Raw genomic sequence first — 20,243 nt, 5'->3', positions numbered from 1 at the left:
AATAAACAGGTCATTAGCATAATATCAGCATAAGCAAATAAATAGTTCAAATGGCTCTGAGCACTATGCGACTTAACTTCTGAGGTCATCAGTCGCCTAGAACTTAGAACTAATTAAACCTAACTAACCTAAGGACAACACACACATTCATGCCCGAGGCAGGATTCGAACCTACGACCGTAGCGGTCGCTCGGCTCCAGACTGTAGCGCCTAGAACCGCACGGCCACTCTGGCCGGCCAGCAAATAAATGTTCATATGTAATCTTAATAAGTTAACATGAAGGCGCAAGGAGATAAATCACAAAGTATAACTTACATTCGTAACCATATCAGCACAACTAATCGGGTGACAATTGTAATTTAAATAAATAAGCATAGCAGGCACATAATAAAAAAAAAATATGACATCAGTGAAAAAGCAGAGCAGCCAAGCGATGCGTAATATACGTAAGTAACAACCCTGTTCATTAATCAATCATTGTCAAAATCAGTTAACCCAAAGTATAAATCACGTAATCGCAAGCAGCAAATTACGTATAAAGTACATACCTAACTATAAATATGTTACCTGAAAAATAAACTCAATTAATAGTTACCTTTTTAGTTTATTACTTTCTTCTTCGAAATTACATTCTTCCTGAAATTTCCTCGATAGCAAGTCCTCTTAACGTCGGACACACACAGAATTTACTTGAAGTTCTTAAATATTTTATACAACTGTATCCTGAAAAAAACTGAACGTTAATAACATAATTTATCAAGTCACTATAGCTTTATAATGAATTTAAACGGAGAAATTGACTGTGTATTTGTTTACGGCTGTCAGTGCATTCGCACTGAGCGCTCGATCAGCTGTAGGTAAGCGTGACGTAGGAAGTAATTGTTTGCGGTCAACGACTACCTAGTGCGGCGCGCAGACTTGACTGTCGCTTTGAGTATGTGCCGCCGCCAGAACACGGCCAGAACACGGCGCGGTATCCTTGTATTCTCTGCGTGTTTACATGTAACTGTTAGTTACTCAAAAGTATGTCATTCTACAAAAATTTTAACGTTCGATATATGATGTATTCCTTTAGAGCGCCGTGATTTAAGAGTTTTTACTTCGACAGTGTTATCACGAATAATTTTGCGAACTCTACATAGACCGTTATAAAGAAGAAAAAATTTGCGACACAAGCCTTTTCCTTTGTGAGACAAACGATAAGACGTTAATTAACACCTTTTGACCAACTGACAAGGTTTTTAATCGACCAGGACGTTTAGCTGATTTCTCTCTTCTAGCAGCCGCAGATGCAATATTTTGCAGACCCAGGTTGAGAACTTCAGAATGCCGCAGTTTCCGTGCAGGCGGAAAAGGAATGATTTCAGAAATGCGATTTGTCGGTGCTTTATTTTTTAATAACAGTACAGGCGGTAAAGAAGTTGAATCATTAGGGAGTTCATTCAGAATGTTTTGAAAAATATGAAGATACTGATCCCACGTTCTGCGATTCTGATGACAATAAAGACGACACAATTTATTGATTTCCTTCATCCATCTCTCTGAAGCGTTAGATTGAGGGTGAAAAAGTGAAATGAAAATTGGTTTAATCTTACGACGCCGTATAGTACGAAGCCAAATTTTAGAGCGAAACTGTGATCCATTATCTGATATAACTTTATCAACATGACCCACTTCTTTAAGAAAATGTTTGATGAACGCCTTAGATAGTGAACGAGCTGTTGGTTTGCGTAAAGGTGTAAAACACATATTTTGATATCAATTTCACTGCTACCAAAATGTACGCAAAACGATTAGTGGAACGAACCACTGGACCGAACAAATCGACTGTAGCCATCTCCTTTAATTTCGCTGGAATGATAGGAAACAACGGTGCTCTGTGAGAAATAGCTTGCGGCTTAGCCTTTTGACAGTTTGCATTTGGCAAGATCAAATCGAATACATTTTTCCATATTACTGAAGTAATAATTTTCTCGTAATTTATGAAAGCATTTTCTGGGACCAAAGTGTGCATAACTGAAATGTGTACACCAAATCAATTTATTAACCCACTCATCAGCAATGCAAACTAACCAAACAGAGTTGTCAACCGATTTTCGTTTAAAAAGAATATAATTGCAAACTAAATAATACTGTCTAATCGCTACGCTTTCCATTCTCCTCCACTTCTCCTTAATGTCCTTCCAGATTGGATCCTTGTTTTGCTCCTTAGCGATGTCCTGGAGCGAAGACGAAATAAAATTTTCAAACGCAACACCTTGAATATACATCAAACAATAATTGTTTTTGTAGTAACCAAAACCAACTGCGGGAACGCCTTGGGCTGCGAATCGGAGTCGCCAGGCAGGGAAGCCGCCGGCGGTGGAGTACGCACCACCGGGTAAACACAGGACGAGTCGGGCGACAGACCAACGGCAACTGACAACAACCGACCACGACCGACTATGACCGACACAACAAGGAAGAGATAAACAACAGAGGCTTGTGGAAACCACAACACCAAACACCAACAGTAAATCCATTCAGAACCAGAGCCAGGATAATGTCAACAACGAGCAACGACCAGAACGCAGGACCGCCGAAATAGAAACGAAATCCAGAGCGAGTACCAGACTGACTGGACTAGGTTTTTTTTTCTGTATTGTGATTTCATTCCCCTGCTCCATATGGGCAGGGGAGGGCTGTCAGCGGCACAATACGCTGCTCTTCAGCGGAGTGACACGACAACTAAACAAGAATAAAATGATACATACATAAGGAGAAAAAAAGAGGAACAAAAAACAGAGTGATGGGAGAAAATGGGGGTAAAATATACACTGACATGGAGACATTTATGGGGGACAGTTAAAAAAGTCGCCAGAAAGTTAAAAAAACACAGTTGGCGATTCTTAAAACACATATAAGACACTGAATGGGCAGGCACAGGTTAAAAGTCGGCCACAGTGTTAAAAACACTCTGGAACAACACATTTAAAACCCACTTGGAGCGCACACAATGAAGAACAAAACTGCCAGGTGGGACCTGCCGAGGGAAAGGTCAGAGAGGATGGAAAAGGAGGGGAGAGCATGGGCAGCTGGGGAAGCAGTGGGATGCAGAGAGGAGGGGCATCAGTGGGTTCACGAAGAGGCAGGAGACGTGGGGTGGGAGACGAAGAGGGAAGACAGGGCAGGTGGAAGCGCAGAGACACTGAAAGGAGGCACAAGAGATGGAGGGGGAGTAGCAGGGGAAGCCGCTCAGGAGGAGGGAGGGGGAGGAGAGGGAGCCCTGAGGAGGAGGCAGGAAGATGGGGTTAGAGTTGGTAGGAAGGGTAGATGGTGGGGCGAAGCTCATCATCCGGGAGGGGTAGACGGTGGAAGTTGTGTTGGGAAAGGAGATGGAGGGTGTGGAGATGGAGAGAGGGTGGGACACAATGGTAAAGGTGCGGCAACTGGTTGTGGGTGGAGAGGATGGGAGAAACCAGGGGGTGAGGGGGATCAAGGCTGCAGACAATATATAGTGTGCAGATGTGTTCAAGGAAAAGGAGAAGGTGGGGGAAGGGGATGAGGTCGTAGAGGATGCTCTTGGGGGATGGAAGGAGGATGCAGAAGGTGAGGCGGAGTGCATGGCATTCGAGGATTTGGAGGGCTTTGTAGAACTGGGGAGGGGCAGAAATCCAAGCGACGCTGGCATAACAGAGGATGGGGCAGATCAAGGATTTGTAGGTGTGAAGGATGGTGGAAGGATGCAGACCCCACGTCCAGCCAGACAGGAGTTTCAGGAGGCGGAGGTGGTTATGAGCTTTGTTTTGGATGGTAAGGAGATGGGGAGTCCAGGTGAGGTGGTGGTCGAGTGTGAGGCCAAGGTATTTGAGGGTAGGAGTGAGGTGGATAGGAAGGCCATAAATGATGAGGTAGAAATCATGGAGGCAGATGGAGCGGGTGGTGCGGCCTATGATGATCGCCTGGGTCTTGGAGGGATTAACATGGAGGAACTACTGGTTGCACCAAGCGGTGAATTGGTCAAGGTGGGTTTGGAGGGTACGTTGCGACCGTTGAAGGGTAGGATAAAGGGCTAGGAAGGCAGTGTCATCAGCGAATTGGAGAAGATGGACAGGAGGGGGAGGTTTGGGCATATCAGCGGTGTACAGGAGATAGAGGAGAGAGGAAAGGACAGAACCTTGGGGCATGCCGGCAGAGGGGTAGAAAGTACAGGAGTTGGAATTGTGGCTAGTCACATAGGAGGGACGATGGGAGAGGAAGGAAGCAATGAGACGGACGAAGTTGATGTGGAGAGCATAGGTCTGAAGTTTGAAGAGGAGCCCGGGATGCTAGATACAGTCATAGGCGTTCTGGAGATCAAGGGAAACAAAGATAGCAGAGTGACAGCAGTTAAGTTGGAGGGAAAGAAGATTGGTAAGGTTAAGGAACTTGTAGTCAGCGGAGATGGAAGGTCGGAAGCCACATTGAGTAAGAGGAAGAACGCGGTGCTGGTTAAGGTGGCGGTGAATACGGCGAGAGAGGATGGCCTCGAAGACCTTACTGAACATGGGGGTGAGGCAGATTGGATGATAGGAAGAGGTATCAGAGGGGGGTTTGTTAGGTTTAGGGAACAGCAGGACACGGGAAGTCTTCCAAAGGTCGGGGTAAAATCCAGTGGAGAGGAGGACATTGTACAGGGTAGCAAGGACAGACAGGAAGGATGGAGGGGATTCCTTGAGGTGACGGTAGGTGACGCCATCATGACCTGGGGCGGTGTTGCGTTTGGAGCGGAGGACGAGTGTGATGTCTTGTGTGGTGATGGGAGTGTTGATGTCTGAGGGGGGTAACCGATCCAAGTACTGGAAGCTAGGGGCGAGCGGGGGGACAGAAGTGTCAGTGTGGTCAAGAATGGTGGGGAAGAGGGAGTAATCAAAATGGGGACCGTCAGGAATGGAGAAGACCTCGGATAGATGGGAAGCAAAATGTTTAACCTCACTGAGGTTGTCAGGAAAGGGTCGATCGTCATGGAGGATGGGGTAATGCGGGGTGGGATGGCTACCAGTAAGGCTGTGGAAGGCCGACCAGTACTTGGAGGACTTGACAGGGAGGGTGGAGGCGTGTGCATGTCTGGCGCCAGTCCCGGCGTTTCTTTGCTGTAAGGAGGTTCCGGATATGTTGCTGTAATTGCCGGTGGTGGGTGACAGTATCCCGGTCACGAGTGCGGAGGAAGGAGTGGTAGAGGCTGCGGGATTCACGCAGAAGGACGGCCTGTGGAGGAAGTGTAGGGCGGTGAGGGTGGATGAGTTTGGTAGGGACATGAGCCTCCACAGTGTCAGTGATGGTCTTCTGAAGGAAGGAACAGGCATGGGTGATGTCATCAGGGTGGTGAAAGGTGAGGGGGTGGCTTTCGACCTGTAAGGTAATGGATTCCCGGTAGGCATCCCAATTGGCACGGTGGCAGTCATGGACAGACTTTGGAGGGGCAGCTGGGCGGGTGGCTGCAGTGGGGGGACAGGTACAGAAGATGGTGAGAAGGACAGGGAGATGGTCACTACCGACAGGATCGAGGATATCAACAGTGATGCGACCAAGGAGGTTGGGGGAAGCGAGGATAACATCGGGGGTGGAGTTACTTGCAGGACAGGTGTGGTGTGGGAGAGGAACAAGGTCACCATGGAGGGTGGCAAGGAACTGATACCACCGCCGAAGGGTGGCAGTGTCACGGCTGTGGATGTTGAGGTCAGCGGCGATCACTTAGGTGGAGAAGGTACGGTCAACATGGGAAATGAAGTCAAAGGGGAGAGGAGCTGCGGGGCGGATATAGATAGTGGCACAGGTGATGGTGAGGGAGGGAAAAAAGTAGGCTGAGGAGAAGGTGTTCAGTCGGGTCATTGAGGAGGGGTTGTGGCCGGACAGGGAGATGCCTGAGGTGGCCTGGACTAGGGCAGAGCGGGTCCCTATGTACGAAACCGGAGGGAGCAGCTATTCGCTGCTGTCTTCACGTGGCGTAGCGGTGGCGCCCTCGCTGCGCGGAATAGCCGCCGCGGAGGCGGAGCCCTCTATAGGCTGACCACGTCCATTTGTTCTGGCGCGTGTTCGACTTCCACGGTGGAATGTACTAGAGTTTTCTTTGCAGTCCTCCTCAGCACTTTGTTTCAAACCCATAGGCGCATGTGATAAAGCATCAGCAATAATATTTGAAGAACCCTGTATGTAAACAATACTAAAATCAAATTCCTGTAGATACAGTACCCATCGTGACAATCTTCCACATGTCAATTTTGTTGACATAAGAAATTCCAGAGCTCGATGATCGGTGTAAACCTTAGTATGTCTGATACACAAAAAGATGCGAAATTTTGTGAAAGCCCAAACAATAGCCAAGGCTTCAAGTTCCGTAATCGAATAATTCTTTTCTGATTTAGAGGGAACACGGCTTCCAAATGCAATAGTTTTCTGTACTACAACGCCGTTTTCTTCTGTCTCTTGAAATAAGTGTGCACCTAGGCCTCTGTATGATGGGTCCGTCGTCAAACAAAAATCTTTAGATAAATCCGTATGTGAAAGAAGTGGAGCAGCAACTAAAGCGTCATGATGTTGTTCAAATTCTGATTGAGCTTCCTCATCCCAACACCAATTAGAATTCTTTCCAGATAGTTCACATAAACACGGTGTGGCCAAATTGTCCAATCTAACTAAGACACCAAGCAAACTACGAATATCACGGTTACTAGTAGGAACAGCATAATTACGAATAGCGTCTAGTTTCTCTGGATCAGGAAGAATACCTTCTGTAGAAATAATTCCACCTGAGAACGACCAAATTCAGATTTTTCCTAGTTCACTGTAATGCCAACTCTTGCAAAAATACGTAATAATGAATCCAGAATTTTGTTATGCTCACTCCAAGAACGTTTAGCAATAAGAATATCGTCAACATATAAAGTAATGCAGTTACGAAGATAAACAGATAGAATTTCGTTTAAACCACGAATGAATGCTGCTGAAGGTACAGTAAGTCCAAACGGTAATTTCCGAAATCACTTTTGGGTTGGTTGGTTGGTTGGTTGTTTTGGGGAAGGAGACCAGACAGCGAGGACATCGGTCTCATTGGATTAGGGAAGGACGGGGAAGGAAGTCGGCCGTGCCCTTTGAAAGGAACCATCTCGGCATGTGCCTGGAACGATTTAGGGAAATCACGGAAAACCTAAATCAGGATGGCCGGACGCGGGATTGAACTGTCGTCCTCCCGAATGCGAGTCCTGTGTCTAACCACTGCGCCACCTCGCTCCGTCACTTTTGCGTAAAATAGTCATATCCGGTCACTCTTTACTCACTCCTTTTCTAGATAGTTTGATAGTTGAAGAGTTGTTTTGATAGATACAAAGAATAGTAAAAGAGTAGGCAGCAGTGCAGAAAACTAAAAGGGAAATAGCACCACTACAGCGCGGGGCCCTGTGCACGCTACGGCACATATTCACTTAGTGTAGCGAATCCCCTGAGGACTTAAATAGCCACACATAAATTCCAATTTGTGACTTAGTGGCCAATTTGGTGGATGTGCGTACATAAATTGATCTAACCATGAACATGGCTGTATGTCATTATTAGAATTGCGAAAGATCTTAAATTTCCGAATAGTTAAAAAGTGTTTATAGTCAAAGTTTTCGCCTCACGGCTATAAAGACCTACCGCATCTGCCCCAGTCCGAATGTCGATTATTGTCAAGTTCGCGCGCCTGGTGCTCTCTTGTTGCATCTCGTAAATGAAATAAATTATTTTCTTCAAAACCCACTACTATCGGTGATTCCAAATTTCTTCTACTGTCTTTTCCTACGATTTCGCTTTCAATTTGTTTAACTTGCTTTGGTAACGCCTCAAATTCGCTTTTAACGCGTTCATTAAATTTTCCCTGATTTTCAACATGTTTATTTATATTCTGGTACTCTTCTGTTTCTGCAAATGTCAGTGGAGCTGTATCATCTGAATCTCTGTCCCCATTTAAACTAAGATTTGTCAATTTATCTGAAATCTCCTCAACTCTTTCCGATAAGTCACCTATCTCTTCTTTCTGTTTATTTACGTCTTCCGTAAGTGTCGCGTCTCGGGTTTCAGTATTGACACATTTAGTAGTTAACTGCTCATATTGTTGTGTTAGGTTATTTATTCTGTCATTTGGTACGGATTCCTCGTTTCTTTCAAATATTTCTTCCTTATCGCGTGCACGTTGAAGATTTAACTCCTGTTCTCTATCTCGTTCCTTTTGTTTAATTTCTATTGAAATTAATCTATTATTGTGAGCATTCAAAATCGGTTGTACTTCTTTTCTAATTTCTTTCTTTAATTCATCTTTCATGTTTTTAAAACATGTCCCTATTCGTGAGTCTAACCGTGTTTCCATTGTTCCCATACCTGTTCTTAATTGAGATACTAACTGTGATCCCAAATTTAATATTGCACTCATCAACTGCTCCATATTAACTGGTTCGAAATTCTTTTCGGCCCTAACATTTCCTGTAAAACTAACTTCCTTCGTCGTAGCTGTAAAGCTATCTGTGTTCGATACTATTCCAGAATCTTCTGTCGTTACTCTCGTATTCTGTGAATTTTTTGATTGTGAAAAATTTTGAACTGGTTCCGGACTATTTTCCCGGCTTATTAAATTGTTTTCTACTTCAGTATTCGTCATACTGTTCTCCTGTGTTGGCGAGTTCGTCATGTTAACAATTTCGTTATTCTGACTAACCAACATTTTTGCCTTTTTCATCCATCGTGTAATCATTTACAAAAGATACAAAACTCGTCACTATACGAAAATTACACACAATGTAACACTTTAACACCAACAATACCATTCACACGAAGTGCTTCCCGACAAACACGATTAACGAACAATTAAAATCTTCATAATTGCACAAAATTGTCAAACCCATATACAAGACATCAAAACTTAAATTCTGCAAAAATACCATTAGAAGAATGACAACTCAACTACAAATGTTCAATTACCAAATCCTCACATGCAATATAGACTACAATTACTAAACTACAAATTACTACAACAATACTACTATCTGCTATTTTTACTATCAAAAGAATTCCAAAGGACGATCCCGGCAGGGTCGCCACGTGCATGGGGGCTTAATTATTAAAATGCAATAATTTTAGAAGCTGTGTGTCCGGTTACGAAGTCTCGTAACCGGTGGGCCCTGAGTAGTATTAGTACGCAATCTGACTGCATAAAACAACAATAAAGAATGAAAGGAAATTTCCGTTAACACAATTGATTAATTAAGTCCCCTGCAACTATAAAAGCTACGAAACAACAAAGCACAAGTGTAACTGTTCTGTGTGTGGAAGTGTGATTCAACGTACATGTATCTGGCACAGTTCTTCCTCAATACGACAAGATATTTTAAACACAATTTACAATGAACTAATTGAAAAACCAGAAATACTATAATTGCACATAGGAACCAGAATTACAAGTCTAATACATGAACACGAGCCAGATGCTTTGTTGACTGAACCTCTGACCAAGAGGCATTGTCATTAAGGAAATGTGAAATAATTTTTTTTTACCTCCATATATACTGACGAAAAATACACTGTGATCATTGCAACATCTTCCATCTATACATTACACCAACCGAACAGCATCTGCTGTCTCGCCCAACAGAACAACAACTGCACACGACATGCTCTCAACTAGTACTGCTCTCGACATCCTCTCAACAAGCATTGCCCACGGCAACCTCCGAACTACTACTGCACCAGTGGAGGCGGCGGAATAATAATCTTGGGCGCAATCTTTGGCACTGTGACTCAGTGTAGCCACCTTTCAATCTCTAGCGAATGATCTGTAATTGTAAAGGTGCAGGGCACTCTCACTTCTGATTCAGTGTCATGCCACTTGATGTTCTTAGGGAAGATAATCTTTATTACGATCTGGCTTCATAGATCATGAGGAAATGGTGGGCAGTAGTTAACATTCCTGCTTGTTTGCTCTAGTGAAGGAATAGCAGTAAGTTTTACCTGCGTTCAAAGTCATAGGGTGTCGATTTAAACAACTATAGTAAAAGTGTACGGTGACTGAGGGCTGAGGTGAGTGTTTTTTCTGCGGAACCTGGTTGAAAACATTTGCGGACTGCCGAGTTCCGCTGTCTCATTGTACAGACACATTTGATGGCGCCGGTCGGTCGGCGGTCGTGTTCAGGTAGGGTGACTAGCGCCGAGGAGCCGCTGCTGCAATGGGCAAAGCACTGAAGACCGGCAACAAAGCAGAGGATGGGCCGGACTGCCGAGTTACATGGTCTTATTGTGCAGACACGTTGGATGGTGCTGGTGAGTCGGGGGCCACGTCCAGGTAGGCTGACTAGTGCCAAGGAGACGCCGCTGCAATGGACAGAGCATTCAAGACCGGCAATAAAGCAGAGGATGGGGCCTTGATAGGCAGGAAGCCAATGAGGCAACTATGAGATTTCAGCGAATTTCTGTGGAACATGTCACTGGCACCCAGACGTCCAGACTCTGTTACAAAACATATTTGTGAAGGCACAAGGCTTTTAGCGAGTTTATGGGAATTCGTTGGAAAGTTTGAAATGGACGGTACACGGGAGATAATCTTTTTATGGAGGGCTGTGCTACCACCCTGGATATGTTGTTAGCAACAGACACGGTGTAAACGTGTGGGAAAGAGGAAGCGAAGCTGAATCTTTTTTTCATTTTCTCCCAATTAACTTGGTCTCTGACTGGTCAAATCTGTGTATGCAGAGCAATGGGCAGTCTCCCAGCTACGAATGTCACGATGAAGCACGTGATTGGTTTGTGATGAAGTGGGAATAGTGTAAGATGTAAATGTGCTTTGCTACCAAGATGACGAGAAAAGTGGAGAGAAAGAGAAGTAGTCACTCTTGTACTGGCGCTTCACCAGTAAAGAACTGCAGGTCTCTACCTAAATGGTGAGACTTATGTCCATTGCTACTGTGCCACTTAGAGCTTGTGCCAGTCACCATCTGAACCATCAGAGGTACTGCTTCTAGCATCACACACAACGAGTGATGCATGAGTGTACTTATTTGTCTGGAGTCGGCCGTCTAAACATTTGACATATTCCATCACGCATAGTCGTGGGACGGAGTCAAATTGGTCTGGCAGACCAGCAAACGGGTCCACCAGCACACTAGAATCCACCGGGGTTTCAGAGGCTCATGTTGAAGTACCCGTGTTCCAAATTAGCCGAACGTGAGACCACGTACTTGCATTTTTCGGGCTCGCGCCTTTAATAACAGATTGCTGCCGTCCATCGTGGTGTGCCGCCCTGACCACCAGCAAGGCTGCTACGGCGTAGGGCTCCAATATATGTTTCTCAGCACCGTATTCTTTCGAATCATATTTTTCTTTTTGGAGTAGTAGAGTATATATGATTGATGGTGGCGTAGTTTTTGTGATACACCGCGGAATCACGTGTATTAACTCAGATAAAGCGATTAGTGTTCTGGTTAGTGTCGTGTGCCGATCGCCAGCTGATCACTTTGTCCACTATAGACCCCATATTAGTGAAAGCGTTTGTCAAATGAAAATGTTTGTGTGAGGTTTCTTTACCCGTTTTATTTGGTCTTGTGATGTTAAGAATGAATAAAGCTACTGTTATTTAGATCATAACTCCTTCCTGTGTTCTGCTTAACAGTACCTTTGCCATATGTATTAAAGTCTTGATAACAAAAGAAAGTAGTAAGCTTGCAGAGATTCTCTCTTCGACCGACGTCTTGCGGGAATCGGCGTGAGGCTGCGAATTCTGAGGAGACGCTACGTGTGTAATGTGCGACGAGTTGGGGATCTAGGTTGGAAGTTTTTAGGGTGACCACTGGCGGAAAGCCAATTTTCACTTGTTATCGTTGAATTTATTTCAGTGTGTGATAGTCACTAATATAAGAATTTCAATTTCGTTAAGAAAATTTACATCTATATATCATTTTGTGTATTATGTGTCTACATATACATGCATATTCTAGAAACCACTGTGGGTAGCATAGCAGTGGCTTCTCAGCGTGGCAGCCCATGTTGAAGTTTCTTCCCATTGCAGTCGAATGCGGAGTGAGGGAAGAATGATTGCCGTATGTCCTGTAATTAATCTGACCTGAAGGATCGGATAAACTAACCAATATTCTGGAATGCTTTTAGTGAAAAACTTTTGGAATTATGTGTTATTTTGCTTCGGGGCAGAGAACATTACACAACTAAAGTAGTTAGTGAAGAACACGAATGGTGGGATCGAGGACCTAAACCATCCAGTCAAAAGAAGGGAGAGGGTGCATTTTTCATTATTCTGGGAGAGGGAGAACGCTTGGAACGACTCATATGCTGCAATACTTGATGTGAGATGGTTAGTCAACACGTTGGTCGAGAGCGTGAGTTATGGCGAATACGCAAGTCATTGATGTGAGATTTGTACTCCGGCCCTACTGCAAAGACAGGTAATTAACACGCACTGCCCAGAAATGTTATCGCCTCGTGCCCGTAACATAAAAACCGTGATTATATTGACGTCAGCCCAATGCCTGGTAAGGAAACGCACTAACTTACCAGACTAAACGGCGGATGACCGATGTTCAAACTGTCTCAGACTAGTATTAAATAACAGGAAAGTAACGCATTAAAATCGGAAAATTACTGACTTGTTTTTAATTTTTATATGTGATATAAAGATGTTACCTTACGTTTGGTGATATAAAAGCAATAACGATGTACCGTAATTATATTCTTGCTATTGATGCACTCACTGTGTTCACATTCGTTCAAAATGGACCTTTTAAGTGTGAATAATGTACGTTAGGTCCCTAAGGTGGACATTGTATTAAGTCTATTACCAACGAACAGTTTTACAAAGTGTGCATACGAAAGGTCACTACAGTACAAAGATTAGCTCTACCATAGTTTACTATCACCAGCGTTCGGAATAGCGGATTTGCTTTTTGAATGACCCTTTTATATAGCCATTCGAAAGATTCTATACAAATGGAAGGAGCTGGTAGAGGAGTCGGAATAAACTTTGGAATAGAAACTTATGTGGTATTGAGAGTAACCCTGAGACAATAGAGCATTAGAATGTTATGAACAACAACGACAATCAATTCCCAGGAGCCGTAAGTTCAGCAAAGATAATATACTATTTCAGTTCACGTACAACTGCTTGTCTTTCGAGCATGTTTCATGTGTTGTAATGCTGTTAAGATCTTGTATATCAGCTACTGTGTACGAAAATGTGGCCCGCATCTCGTGGTCGTGCGGTAGCGTTCTCGCTTCCCACGCCCGGGTTCCCGGGTTCGATTCCCGGCGGGGTCAGGGATTTTCTCTGCCTCGTGATGGCTGGGTGTTGTGTGCTGTCCGTAGGTTAGTTAGGTTTAAGTAGTTCTAAGTTCTAGGGGACTGATGACCATAGATGTTAAGTCCCATAGTGCTCAGAGCCCACGAAAATCTGGTTTCCATTCCTGCGCTCTTAGACAAGCAGTTGGTTCGCATTGTAGTAGTGCCTTGGATTTGTACTGTACGCTGCGATATTAATGTAACTGCTGTATTTAAGACACCAAAAGCACTTTGCGAAATGGAACATCACACGTTTTCAGAACTGCGAGACATTCATGTATGGCAGAACCAATGGCAGTGCACTTGCGGCTGTATCCGAAAAGGTCTCAACCACTGCCTTGTACGTTCAAATTGTTCACCGCCGACTATGGGAGAGACGATGTTCCTTAGGTCCAGCACATGATGCGGAGTACTCGAACAGTCGCTACAGAAGAGGAGGTACTTGTGTAGGAAGAGTCGTCAACAAGCACCCGTGTCATTGCTTATGCTACGGATGTCCATTATCAAGTGGTACTGCGAAAAATTTTGCTTCAGCACATGTCAGATTTTCAAAATCCTCCGCCGTGCATACATGTCATCGTCAAAGCTAAACATTTTCACTATAGGATCTCAACTAATACAGTGAAAAGCCTTTGCTTTGACGATGAGATGTATACATGCCGGAGGATTTTTTAAGTATGACTTGGGATGAAGCAAAAATTTTTGCAGCATCACCTGCTAATGGCCAAAAGGGCGAACCTGCAATCTGAAGTGAATAATTTTCTATAGTCAATAGCGGACATAATGTCTTTCAAAAAACTCAACGTCACTGTTAACCAAGGCCACGAGTAGGTAATTTTTTTTTTTTATTTCGACCATTCTATCAGCCCACTCAGTTTGTGCTCAACTCCTTGAAACAGCCTTCGTCATGCGACCAGCTATCATCCACCACACCAATGTAGTGGAGTTTTGCGGACTGCAGTGAAGAGAGCTTATGCCATTTCTGACGAGGAACATTTGAAAGAAGAACTTGATCACTTGAAGACCGTTTTTAAACAGAATGGATAGACGGAACAACAAAAATGCCGTGCTCTTCAGTTTGGACCGTCACGCGAGCCAATAGAGGATACTTTCGAAGCTGTTGCTTATTTACCCTTTACGGGGAGTATATCATCCAAAATTTCAAGAATTTTAAGAAAATATGATATTAAAAGTGTTTTTACGCCGGTGGCCAAGACTAGAGCCCTTCTTGGCTCAGTTAAAGATAATTTGGGCCTGAGGAAGCTCGGGGCTTATAAAATTCTATGTCACTGTGGAAAGAAGTATATTGGTCAAACTATTAGAACTATTCAGGACCGGTGCATGGAACATCATCGGCACACTCGGTTGTTCCAGCCTGAGAAGTCGCCAGTGGCGGAACATTGCTTTAACGAAGGACAGAGGATGGTGTATGACAAGACACAATTGATCTCTCCTGCTTCTCGCTATTGGGAATGTCATTAAAGAATCCATTGAAATTAGATTATCAAGGTTTTCCTCTAAGTAAGAAATGGAATCCGATTTTGTCAGACATTAAACAACAACGGTCTTCTTTTCGATCACTGGATTCTTCCAACTAGTGCTGTTGCTATTTATCGTTTCTGCCGTCTTCTCCCACCGGCGCGCTGCGTGTCTACTTGCCGCCAGGAGGCGTTGCCCATCACCTCGCACACGCGCGGTGCTCTGTCCGAGGTGTATAAAGGTTTCCGTCATTGTGGCTGGAATTTCCTACCCTCAAATACCTTGGCTTCACACTCGACCGCCACCTTACCTGGACTCCCCATCTCCTTACCATCCAAAACAAAGCTCACAACCGCCTCCAAAATGGTTCAAATGGCTCTGAGCACTATGGGACTCAACTGCTGAGGTCATTAGTCCCCTAGAACTTAGAACTAGTTAAATCTAACTAACCTAAGGACATCACAAACATCCATGCCCGAGGCAGGATTCGAACCTGCGACCGTAGCGGTCTTGCGGTTCCAGACTGCAGCGCCTTTAACCGCACGGCCACTTCGGCCGGCCAACCGCCTCCGCCTCCTGAAACTCCTGTCCGGCCGGACGTGGGGTCTGCATCCTTCCACCATCCTTCACACCTACAAATCCTTGATCCGCCCCATCCTTTGTTATGCCAGCGTCGCTTGGATTTCCGCCCCTCCCCGGTTCTATAAAGCCCTCCAAATCCTCGAACGCCATGCGCTCCGCCTCGCCTTCCGCATTCGCCTTCCGTCCCCCACGCGCATCCTCTACGACAGGGCCGCACAAGGTGCATGCACCGGTGCATCGCACAGTGCAGAGTGCAGAAGACGGCTGCGCTATGTTGACGACGGTGCAGACCCCCCAATCCTCGGCTTTGCGCATCAGCGCTGCCTCTCACTTCCTTAGCTTGTGCCGCTCGCGCCGCCTGTCTCGACCTGTTTCAAAGTTTTTACCCTGTTATCTTCGTCATTGCCAAATACTAATGTACACTAGCTGGAGAGCTTAGTTTGGTGTACCGGGCCGGCCGCTGGTGGCCGAGCGGTTCTGGCGCTACAGTCTGGAACCGCGCGACCGGTACGGTCGCAGGTTCGAATCCTGCCTCGGGCATGGATGTGTGTGTTGTCCTTAGGTTAGTTAGGTTTAAGTAGTTCTAAGTTCTAGGGGACTTATGACCTCAGCAGTTGAGTCCCATAGTGCTCAGAGCCCTTTTTTGGTGTACCGGTACAAAAGAGATTTATATAATAACTGTAATGGTAACAATTTTAAATTTGGTTTCAACACAAATGTATCTTCCTATGTGCTCTTTATTTTATTTGCAATTATGCTACTAAGATCTGGAACAAGAGATTGGCTGACAGCAATTCTGAGAGAATTTTTTAAATTACAATTAGAAATACTCGCACGCAATCTAGTTTTGTACAAGACAAAACAGAAAGAAACCTTTCACATACACAAGTGGAACCAAACATAGAAATAATCTTCGCTGCTTCTCTGTGTAACTTGGGAAATTCTTCCTTCGGCAAATTCTGGTAGAATCCCTTCTGTATTGTAAAACACATCCTTTCGGTGAACATCGCTTTGCAAATCAATTAGTTCGAAATGGAAATCTGAAGGCGCACTTTCAATATCCATCGAAAAAGGTTTCACAAAAACATCGAAAATTGGCTGCAGGTAGGTAATTTCCTGAAACAATAATAAAGCCAATGTTAATAAATGAAAGTAATGTAAGCCGTTGTTTCGAAGTACTAAAATGCGATAGATTTTAATAAACATGTACTGTGTACTATTAGTTTTAATGTAATGTTACACTTGCATATGTAACGCAATCTCCTTTATTTAGCTGTATGTCATATACCGGCACATTACCTGGAATCGGTCGTTAAACGCATTTTCAAGGGATTGTAGCACCTCGACGTATTTCTCAAAGCGCGCTCCTTCTTGCACAGATGCTGTCAAACAAAAACATAGTACCGTTTTCATTAGAGCGGTTATAAAAATCAGGCTGTTTTAACAAAGGTACAATTTATATCTCGCTTACCTAGTTCAGGAAAGTGTAGCGTATTTTTCTCTGAAAGGTTGTTTTTGAGGAGCTTCAGTTTATACTGGAAAGCGTTTATTTTGCTGATCATATCGTTGATGAGATTGTTTTCTTTTAGGAGTTTCAGACTTAAATCATTTAGGAGTGTCATAATGTCTGCTAAAAATCCTAAATCAGCTACCCATTCAGGGTCATGAAAAAGTGGCTCCGGACGTCCTTTGCTCTCCAAAAACTGAGCCACAGTGTGGCGTAGACGAAAAATTCGCGAAATCACATTACCTTTGCTCAGCCAGCGCACCTCAGCGTGGTAGGGAATATCTGGATTTTTTTTTTTTTTTTTTTTTTTTTTTTTGGTCATCAGTCTACTGACTGGTTTGATGCGGCCCGCCACGAATTCCTTTCCTGTGCTAACCTCTTCATTTCAGAGTAGCACTTGCAACCTACGTCCTCAATTATTTGCTTGACGTATTCCAATATCTGTCTTCCTCTACAATTTTTGCCCTCTACCGCTCCCTCTAGTACCATGGAAGTCATTCCCTCATGTCTTAGCAGATGTCCTATCATCCTGTCCCGTCTCCTTATCAGTGTTTTCCACATATTCCTTTCCTCTCCGATTCTGTGTAGAATCTCCTCATTCCTCTCCTTATCAGTCCACCTAATTTTCAACATTCGACTGTAGCACCACATCTCAAATGCTTCGATTCTCTTCTGTTCCGGTTTTCCAACAGTCCATGTTTCACTACCATACAATGCTGTACTCCAGACGTACATCCTCAGAAATTTCTTCCTCAAATTAAGGCCGATATTTGATATTAGTAGACTTCTCTTGGCCAGAAACGCCTTTTTTGCCATAGCGAGTCTGCTTTTGATGTCCTCCTTGCTCTGTCCGTCATTGGTTATTTTACTGCCTAGGTAGCAGAATTCGTTAACTTCATCGACTTCTTGACCATCAATCCTGATGTTAAGTTTCTCGCTGTTCTCATTTCTACTACTTCTGATTACCTTCGTCTTTCTCCGATTTACTCTCAAACCATACTGTCTACTCGTTAGACTGTTCATTCCGTTCAGCAGATCATTTAATTCTTCTTCACTTTCACTCAGGATAGCAATGTCATCAGCGAATCGTATCATTGATATCCTTTCACCTTGTATTTTAATTCCACTTCTGAACCTTTCTTTTATTTCCATCATTGCTTCCTCGATGTACAGATTGAAGAGTAGGGGCGAAAGGCTACAGCCTTGTCTTACACCCTTCTTAATACGAGCACTTCGTTCCTGATCGTCCACTCTTATTATTCCCTCTTGGTTGTTGTACATATTGTATATGACCCGTCTCTCCCTATAGCTTACCCCTACTTTTTTCAGAATCTCGTACAGCTTGCACCATTTTATATTGTCGAACACTTTTTCCAGGTCGACAAATCCTATGAAAGTGTCTTGATTTTTCTTTAGCCTTGCTTCCATTATTAGTCGTAACGTCAGAATTGCCTCTCTCGTCCCTTTACTTTTCCTAAAGCCAAACTGATCGTCACCTAACGCATTCTCAATTTTCTTTTCCATTCTTCTGTATATTATTCTTGTAAGCAGCTTCGATGCATGAGCTGTTAAGCTGATTGTGCGATAATTCTCGCACTTGTCAACTCTTGCCGTCTTCGGAATTGTGAGGATGATGCTTTTCCGAAAGTCAGATGGTATATCGCCAGACTCATATATTTTACACACCAACGTGAATAGTCGTTTTGTTGCCACTTGCCTCAATGATTTTAGAAATTGTGATGGAATGTTATCTATCCCTTCTGCCTTATTTGACCGGAAGTCCTCCAAAGCTCTTTTAAATTCCGATTCTAATACTGGATCCCCTATCTCTTCCAAATCGACTCCTGTTTCTTCTTCTATCACATCAGACAAATCTTCACCCTCATAGAGGCTTTCAATGTATTCTTTCCACCTATCTGCTCTCTCCTCTGCATTTAACAGTGGAATTCCCGTTGCACTCTTAATGTTACCACCGTTGCTTTTAATGTCACCAAAGGCTGTTTTGACTTTCCTGTATGCTGAGTCTGTCCTTCCGACAATCATATCTTTTTCGATGTCTTCACATTTTTCCTGCAGCCATTTCGTCTTAGCTTCCCTGCACTTCCTATTTATTTCATTCCTCAGCGACTCGTATTTCTGTATTCCTGATTTTCCCGGAACATGTTTGTACTTCCTCCTTTCATTAATCAACTGAAGTATTTCTTCTGTTACCCATGGTTTCTTCGCAGCTACCTTCTTTGTACCTATGTCTTCCTTCCCAACTTCTGTGATGGCCCTTTTTAGAGATGTCTATTCCTCTTCAACTGTACTGCCTACTGCGCTATTCCTTATTGCTGTATCTATAGCGTTAGAGAACTTCAAACGTATCTCGTCATTCCTTAGTACTTCCGTATCGCACTTTTTTGTATATTGATTCTTCCTGACTAATGTCTTGAACTTCAGCCTACTCTTCATCACTACTATACTGTGATCTGAGTCCATATCCGCTCCTGGGTACGCCTTACAATCCAGTATCTGATTTCGGAATCTCTGTCTTACCATGATGTAATCTAATTGAAATCTTCCCGTATCTCCCGGCCTTTTCCAAGTATACCTCCTCCTCTTGTGATTCTTGAACAGGGTATTCGCTATTACTAGCTGAAACTTGTTAAAGAACTCAATTAGTCTTTCTCCTCTTTCATTCCTTGTCTCAAGCCCATATTCTCCTGTAACCTTTTCTTCTACTCCTTCCCCTACAACTGCATTCCAGTCGTCCATGACTATTAGATTTTCGTCCCCCTTTACATACTGCATTACCCTTTCAATATCCTCATACACTTTCTCTATCTGTTCATCTTCAGCTTGCGACGTCGGCATGTATACCTGAACTATCGTTGTCGGTGTTGGTCTGCTGTCGATTCTGATTAGAACAACCCGGTCACTGAACTGTTCACAGTAACACACCCCCTGCCCTACCTTCCTATTCATAACGAATCCTACACCTGTTATACCATTTTCTGCTGCTGTTGATATTACCCGATACTCATCTGACCAGAAATCCTTGTCTTCCTTCCACTTCACTTCACTGACCCCCACTATATGTAGATTGAGCCTTTGCATTTCCCTTTTCAGATTTTCTAGTTTCCCTACCACGTTCAAGCTTCTGGATACTCCTCTTCAAAGGAAATCAAAAATTCTTAGAATTGACGATGAGTGAGTCCATGGGAACGAATGTAGTTCACGATACGCACCACTACCTTCATCACACCTTGAAGACCAATAACTTTCTCTCAAAGAGCCTCTTGGTGTGCAAAACAATGAACGGAAGGTAAAATCTGCATGTTAAGTTTTTTCCGCAGTAGGTCAATAAAC

This window comes from Schistocerca serialis, chromosome 9 (genome assembly GCF_023864345.2).
Source record: "Schistocerca serialis cubense isolate TAMUIC-IGC-003099 chromosome 9, iqSchSeri2.2, whole genome shotgun sequence".
Classification (NCBI taxonomy): domain Eukaryota; kingdom Metazoa; phylum Arthropoda; class Insecta; order Orthoptera; family Acrididae; genus Schistocerca; species Schistocerca serialis.
The sequence above is the reverse complement of the archived record's forward strand: the minus strand, read 5'-3'. Positions refer to the sequence as shown.